Here is a 7660-nt window from a genome sequence, read left to right as displayed (position 1 = left end):
TCAATGGCCCATGCTGGCCACAATTGCACCACATACAGGCAAGAGCCTGAGGCGGTCCAGAGAGGGGACCAGGAACCCAGACAGACTTGGGTGACCCCACGGACCACGTCCCAACTCAGTGTCAGTTTCGCGATGTTTCTGAAGAAGAGAAGAGAACACAGAAAAACACAGGTAAGTAAACCAAGAGCCTTGTAAACTACAGCGGCGGAGACAGGCGTCAGGCAGGTTGGTGCAGCGCGGGGAGACCTCTGCGGAGGGGCTGGCTGCCGTGCTGCCTGACGACCCTCTCCGACTTGGAGAAGACGGGCGACGGTCGGTCCATACCCAACACGATCGATCAGTCCCAAGGATGCTGGGACCTAGAGGTGGGCAACCAGTTAGCGGTAAGAGAGGATGCAAGATGATTCGTCTCTGGTCCTTCAACGCTCCAGCACCGCGCAAAGGAGAAAGTTCGACAGGCCCCCCGAGCGGGCGGCGAGAGGTAGGGACGTGATGTCACCGTTGGGCGCTTGGTGGGGGCGTGGTTTATGCAGATGAGGGTCGCGCAGAGGCCGCCGCGCCCTCAGCCACAGGGGGAAACGCGAGGGATTTCGCCGCGCAGTGGGAGAGAGCACGGGTCCCCGGGTGTGAGCGGAGCGCGGGGACCGAGTGTGGGACGCGGGAGGCCGGCGATCGGACGGCGCGAAGTGACCGTGCGTTAAGAGTGGAGGGGCGGCGGCCGTGAGTCGGGGCTGTGCGCTGGGAGAGCATACTTACCTGGCAGGGGAGATACCATGATCACGAAGGTGGTTTTCCCAGGGCGAGGCTTATCCATTGCACTCCGGATGTGCTGACCCCTGCGATTTCCCCAAATGCGGGAAACTCGACTGCATAATTTGTGGTAGTGGGGGAGCTGCGTTCGCGCGCTCCCCTGGCTTTTCCTGTAACCAAAAGTAGAAAAACCTCCGTCGCGGCCTTAGTGGTCCTTTATCTCAGCTTTAAGGTAGGGCATACTTATGTTTAAGTACTCTCTTAGACCTTTTTCACTTTCCCCTGCCAAGCCTCCAGATGATCCTTCCTTAGAAAGTATGCAGAAGGGGCTGTTTGTTGGTCCAGAGAATTAAGGACGTGACCTTAACACGCAACAGGCCTGCACACCACTTTTCAATACGTGTTTTAAATCTGATAATTGAGTCACCGGTGCCTCATGGTCTTCTAGGTGAAGACAAACGGTCGCTAGGAAGCAATTTTCTTCCTTTGCCCATTGCTTTTGCCTTTTTTTTTTTTTTTTTTTTTTTTTTTAATACAACCTCCTGAGTTTGTTGCTTTCCTAACATAATTGGCTTCAAGCTGCACCGGCTCGGTTCCAAACGCTCGAATCTCTCATTAGCCAACGTTCTTTGATATGCTTTGGAGGCGGGGCGCCTCCTCTGGTACCCCGCCCTCCGCTCCCCGCCCGTCGCCGGTGCCTCTCCACCCGGGTCGTGTCCTCCATCTCCCGGAGCACCTGCACTGCACCCGACGCGGACCGCGCGGAGGCTCTAACACACGCCCTGGGGTGACCAGCCCCTCGCGCGTCCGTGCCCCGCCAGCGTGGGATCCCCATGGGACCCCGATCCCCGGGTGGCGGCGGAATCCCAGCGTCCGGGAGGCGCCGGCTGCACGAGGCCACGGGGCCACGGGGCCCGCGGTCCTCGCAGTCCTCGCAGGTGTGGCCGCCGCGGTGACGCACGCCTGAACAAGGAACCGACGTTGAGACCTTCAACACCGTCTCTGTGGCGCAATCGGTTAGCGCGTTCGGCTGTTAACCGAAAGGTTGGTGGTTCGAGCCCACCCAGGGACGACGGCACCTAAGCCTTAGGCTTTTAACAGCCTTCTTAGTAAAGTGACTCGGAAACCTGGAAGGTTCACATTCCCTACTCCCTACTCAGTCCCGAAAACCCATGGGACTTTAAGCGAGCAAGGACTTGGCTCTACCTTGCGACACTGCCGGTCAGTTCTTTTGCGGCCTTACCCCTAGCAGGCGAGGAAAAAGCCCCACTTTTTGTTGTTTGTTTTGCAAGGAGAAGAACCTTCCAAAGGAAGGAACAACAAACCCCGCCTGCTGTCTGTCCTTGGCGTATTTGGGAGTGGGTAGAGTGGCACTCCTTTCTTAATAAAAGAAAAGTATCGACAAGTCGCCAGGTTTTATTGAAACACGGGTAAACGCTCTAGTGGGACCGTTTGCTCCATCCTGCAGCAACTTTACACCACTGGCTTGCTCCGTGGACCGCTGGTTTGACCCCCCAGCTCTTTGGCAGGACCCCATAGCAGTTCACCCCCTCCCGAGGTGCCCCCGGCCACCGCGGAGAGGAGGGCGATGGAAGCCTATCGCGGGCTTGGGGAAAACAGCTAAAGGTCTCCTACTGCGCCTGCGAGAATGGCCTCGACCCACGGACTTCACCCTCACCGTCCAACTGAGGCACTGGCACGTGCACTCGGCGCCGCTCCCAACGCAGCCGGCACCAACCACTGGTGCGGGACGACAGGCGGGTCTGAAGCGGGCAGAGACTGGCCTGCGCTCCGCCCGGGCCGGCTGGCGGGCTGGCGGGCTGGCGGGCGGGCCCGCAGCTCAGTCCCGGCGTCGGTGCCCAGCGGTGAGCGGACGCCCAGGGCAGCGCAGGACCGGGCGGGACTGGGCTGAAGCTCGGCCAAAAGCGCCAGCGCCGTAAGAGAGCAGACCGCACACCGCCGGGCGCGTGGCTCGCCGTGATCGTATAGTGGTTAGTACTCTGCGTTGTGGCCGCAGCAACCTCGGTTCGAATCCGAGTCACGGCACGTCGTTCTTCTTGCTCCATGTACTGCTTTCTTGCCTCCTGTTTGTAGGAACCCTGCATTCCCTGCTTGCCCTACACCTAATTAACGTCCTTGCCACTGACTCCAGGCTCCCTTCTTCAAGGTCCCTCTACCGCTGACTTGGAGGAACCCAAGAAAAAGCAGGGTTGGGGTTGTTCCTATTGTTGATGTTATTGTTGTTATTACACTTTGCAGCTCCGAGTCTTCATCGTCAGCCAGCCATGCTGCCCCTTATGTACTTAAATTTTGCCAGTCTGCCTTTCTTGTTTTCTCGGTCAGGGCTTTTTCTTCGCGTGCCTAAGACCTAGAGCATACTAAGCCTCCTTTCTCCTTAAGCAACACTAGTGTCCCCAGTCTTGGTCTTCATCGCTGCAATTGGAGGGGAGTTTCCTCTATGTGGTTTTATATTTTTGGGTCTTTAATGAAACAAATACAAAGTCTTCTAAAAACTAACTTTTAAAATTTGTTTCTCAATTATGACTTAATCCTACCACTAGGAAACAGAGGCACTGACCGGTCTTCCAAAGGTCTTGAGTTCAATTTCCAGCAACCACATGGTGGCTCACAACCATCTTTAGTGGGATCCGATGCCCTTTTCCGGTGTGTCTGTAGAAAGAGACAGTGTATTCACATACATTAAATAAATAAATAAGTAAACAAACAAACAAACAAACAAATAAATCTTTTAAAAAGCCATTGACTAGCAAGTCGGTTTTCTGCATGTCTGTCAAGCAGACTCTTCAACTCCTGTCCTTTATACTGTGGGATTATTCCACCACTTTTAAATGAGTCTTCAAATCGCCTGTCAATTATTATTTATTCTGTAACTCAACTAATAAAAGTGTTTCAAGTAGAGTCATCATCTATTTCTAGATATAATTAGTCTCAGTCCTGCCATCTTGCACGCTAATGAGAAGAAGCTATTGTTAAGTGTGTCTTTCTCTCACTTCACATTGGGACTCTGAAGAATGGATCATGGGAGGTTGGGGCCCATGCTTTTCAGAGCTTTTTGACCAGGAAAAAAATATACATATTTTTTTAATATACATTTATATAATATATACAATAGCATATATTTGAGGGGAAATATTCTAATTATCTTTTGTTGATTAGATTAGACAATATTATATAAAAATTGTAATCTTATTGCTTAATTAAAATGGATTTTGATTTCTAGTGACTATTCAGCATGTAGACAATAAAAATTTTACTCTTAAAAAAATTAAACAAAAAGAACGAAAAACAACTCCCACCACGTGCCACGTGCAGTATTAAGAACTCGATCCGAGGTCATCAGAGCAAGTTAGTAGTAGTCCTGCCGGTTACTGACTGCAGCTCTCTAGACAGCTGCCCCGCACCTGACCTGGCAACACATGGAATTTGCCCTGATGGTGAAGACACAGGTGAGCCAGGCCCCAGCCTTTTGCCTGCTGCAGCAATTGGGAGAGTGGACCCTAATGGGCTGAAGAACTGGGCAACACAATGAAGCTGACTTTGGAGGCATGGGTGCCCCGGAAAGCTGGTCCCAAGGGCTTGAGTGTAGGAGAGGTGACCCTGCCTTCTCCCGGTGGTAGCACTGAGTGGCCTACTCTGAGTAGTGATGGAGAGCTGACTCTGGTGGTGCAGATGCTGGAGGGCCTGCGGATGGACCACCTCAGCTACTACCCAAATATATGATTCCACGGAGTTGGCCCACACCAAACTACATCATCACTGAACTCTTGGAGAACATGAAAGGGGAGGTTCTTTCGATATAAAACTGCAGCATTTCAATTAAACAGGATAGCCCGGAGGAGTCACAATGAGCTGTGACAGAAGACAGAGGCCTCAAATGAGAGCTCCAGGAATTAGACCTATGACTCATTGCAAAGCACATTTGCAAGTAAAGATTTCTGAACTCAGGACACATGAGGTCCCACTGTGACATGAGTGGGATTGGGGTGTATGATTCGAAATTCACGAAAATCAATAAAAAGTTGAAAAAAAGGGTTGGGGATTTAGCTCAGTGGTAGAGCGTTTGCCTAAGAAGCGCAAGGCCCCGGGTTCGGTCCCCAGCTCCGAAAAAAAGAAAAGAAAAAAAAAAAAAAAGAAAAGAAAAGAAAAAAAAAGTTGAAAAAAGATGAAGAGAGGGGGAGGATGATAAGGAAGAGGGAGGGGAGGACAATGAGACCTTATAAAGCAAGTGTATTTCTAAGAGAAAATACCACATAGAAATATTAGCATAATATATTAAGGTGATGGGGGTTGGGACGTTCCTCAAAGGGAACAGCACCAACCCTGCTTTTTCTTGGGTTCCTCCAAGTCAGCGGTAGAGGGACCTTGAAGAAGGGAGCCTGGAGTCAGTGGCAAGGACGTTAATTAGGTGTAGGGCAAGCAGGGAATGCAGGGTTCCTACAAACAGGAGGCAAGAAAGCAGTACATGGAGCAAGAAGAACGACGTGCCGTGACTCGGATTCGAACCGAGGTTGCTGCGGCCACAACGCAGAGTACTAACCACTATACGATCACGGCGAGCCACGCGCCCGGCGGTGTGCGGTCTGCTCTCTTACGGCGCTGGCGCTTTTGGCCGAGCTTCAGCCCAGTCCCGCCCGGTCCTGCGCTGCCCTGGGCGTCCGCTCACCGCTGGGCACCGACGCCGGGACTGAGCTGCGGGCCCGCCCGCCAGCCCGCCAGCCCGCCAGCCGGCCCGGGCGGAGCGCAGGCCAGTCTCTGCCCGCTTCAGACCCGCCTGTCGTCCCGCACCAGTGGTTGGTGCCGGCTGCGTTGGGAGCGGCGCCGAGTGCACGTGCCAGTGCCTCAGTTGGACGGTGAGGGTGAAGTCCGTGGGTCGAGGCCATTCTCGCAGGCGCAGTAGGAGACCTTTAGCTGTTTTCCCCAAGCCCGCGATAGGCTTCCATCGCCCTCCTCTCCGCGGTGGCCGGGGGCACCTCGGGAGGGGGTGAACTGCTATGGGGTCCTGCCAAAGAGCTGGGGGGTCAAACCAGCGGTCCACGGAGCAAGCCAGTGGTGTAAAGTTGCTGCAGGATGGAGCAAACGGTCCCACTAGAGCGTTTACCCGTGTTTCAATAAAACCTGGCGACTTGTCGATACTTTTCTTTTATTAAGAAAGGAGTGCCACTCTACCCACTCCCAAATACGCCAAGGACAGACAGCAGGCGCGGTTTGTTGTTCCTTCCTTTGGAAGGTTCTTCCCTTGCAAAACAAACAACAAAAGTGGGGCTTTTTCCTCGCCTGCTAGGGGTAAGGCCGCAAAAGAACTGACCGGCAGTGTCGCAAGGTAGAGCCAAGTCCTTGCTCGCTTAAAGTCCCATGGGTTTTCGGACTGAGTAGGGAGTAGGGAATGAACCTTCCAGGTTTCCGAGTCACTTTACTAAGAAGGCTGTTAAAAGCCTAAGGCTTAGGTGCCGTCGTCCCTGGGTGGGCTCGAACCACCAACCTTTCGGTTAACAGCCGAACGCGCTAACCGATTGCGCCACAGAGACGGTGTTGAAGGTCTCAACGTCGGTTCCTTGTTCAGGCGTGCGTCACCGCGGCGGCCACACCTGCGAGGACTGCGAGGACCGCGGGCCCCGTGGCCCCGTGGCCTCGTGCAGCCGGCGCCTCCCGGACGCTGGGATTCCGCCGCCACCCGGGGATCGGGGTCCCATGGGGATCCCACGCTGGCGGGGCACGGACGCGCGAGGGGCTGGTCACCCCAGGGCGTGTGTTAGAGCCTCCGCGCGGTCCGCGTCGGGTGCGGTGCGGGTGCTCCGGGAGATGGAGGGACACGACCCGGAGTGGAGAGGCACCGGCGACGGGCGGGGAGCGGAGGGCGGGGTACCAGAGGAGGCGCCCCCGCCTCCAAAGCATATCCAAAGAACGTTGGCTAATGAGAGATTCGAGCGTTTGGAACCGAGCCGGTGCAGCTTGAAGCCAATTATGTTAGGGAAAGCAACAAACCAGGAGGTTGTATTAAAAAAAAAAAAAAAAAAAAAAAAGGCAAAAAGCAATGGGCAAAGGAAGAAAATTGCTTCCTAGCGACCGTTTGTCTTCACCTAGAAGACCATGAGGCACCGGTGACTCAATTATCAGATTTAAAACACGTATTGAAAAGTGGTGTGCAGGCCTGTTGCGTGTTAAGGTCACGTCCTTAATTCTCTGGACCAACAAACAGCCCCTTCTGCATACTTTCTAAGGAAGGATCATCTGGAGGCTTGGCAGGGGAAAGTGAAAAAGGTCTAAGAGAGTACTTAAACATAAGTATGCCCTACCTTAAAGCTGAGATAAAGGACCACTAAGGCCGCGACGGAGGTTTTTCTACTTTTGGTTACAGGAAAAGCCAGGGGAGCGCGCGAACGCAGCTCCCCCACTACCACAAATTATGCAGTCGAGTTTCCCGCATTTGGGGAAATCGCAGGGGTCAGCACATCCGGAGTGCAATGGATAAGCCTCGCCCTGGGAAAACCACCTTCGTGATCATGGTATCTCCCCTGCCAGGTAAGTATGCTCTCCCAGCGCACAGCCCCGACTCACGGCCGCCGCCCCTCCACTCTTAACGCACGGTCACTTCGCGCCGTCCGATCGCCGGCCTCCCGCGTCCCACACTCGGTCCCCGCGCTCCGCTCACACCCGGGGACCCGTGCTCTCTCCCACTGCGCGGCGAAATCCCTCGCGTTTCCCCCTGTGGCTGAGGGCGCGGCGGCCTCTGCGCGACCCTCATCTGCATAAACCACGCCCCCACCAAGCGCCCAACGGTGACATCACGTCCCTACCTCTCGCCGCCCGCTCGGGGGGCCTGTCGAACTTTCTCCTTTGCGCGGTGCTGGAGCGTTGAAGGACCAGAGACGAATCATCTTGCATCCTCTCT

At 54.4% G+C, this 7660-nt stretch overlaps 6 non-coding genes across 6 annotated transcripts; 3 read left to right on the top strand and 3 right to left on the bottom strand.

Annotated features, from left to right (window-relative positions):
- Positions 1-748: 748 nt before the first annotated feature.
- Positions 749-913, top strand: LOC116897403. The gene has a single exon (XR_004387446.1). It is a non-coding gene; the product is annotated as a U1 spliceosomal RNA (small nuclear RNA).
- An 835-nt stretch (positions 914-1748) lies between these two features.
- On the top strand, positions 1749-1822 carry Trnan-guu. Its single transcript has one exon. It is a non-coding gene; the product is annotated as a tRNA-Asn (tRNA).
- Positions 1823-2724: 902 nt separating this feature from the next.
- Positions 2725-2796, top strand: Trnah-gug. Its single transcript has one exon. It is a non-coding gene; the product is annotated as a tRNA-His (tRNA).
- Positions 2797-5253: 2457 nt separating this feature from the next.
- Positions 5254-5325, bottom strand: Trnah-gug. The gene has a single exon. It is a non-coding gene; the product is annotated as a tRNA-His (tRNA).
- Positions 5326-6222: 897 nt separating this feature from the next.
- On the bottom strand, positions 6223-6296 carry Trnan-guu. Its single transcript has one exon. It is a non-coding gene; the product is annotated as a tRNA-Asn (tRNA).
- An 837-nt stretch (positions 6297-7133) lies between these two features.
- On the bottom strand, positions 7134-7298 carry LOC116897391. Its single transcript, XR_004387435.1, has one exon. It is a non-coding gene; the product is annotated as a U1 spliceosomal RNA (small nuclear RNA).
- Between the last annotated feature and the right edge of the window lie 362 nt (positions 7299-7660).

The sequence above is a fragment of the Rattus rattus genome, chromosome 3 (genome assembly GCF_011064425.1).
Source record: "Rattus rattus isolate New Zealand chromosome 3, Rrattus_CSIRO_v1, whole genome shotgun sequence".
Taxonomy (NCBI): Eukaryota; Metazoa; Chordata; class Mammalia; order Rodentia; family Muridae; genus Rattus; species Rattus rattus.
The sequence above is the reverse complement of the archived record's forward strand: the minus strand, read 5'-3'. Positions and strand labels throughout refer to the sequence as shown.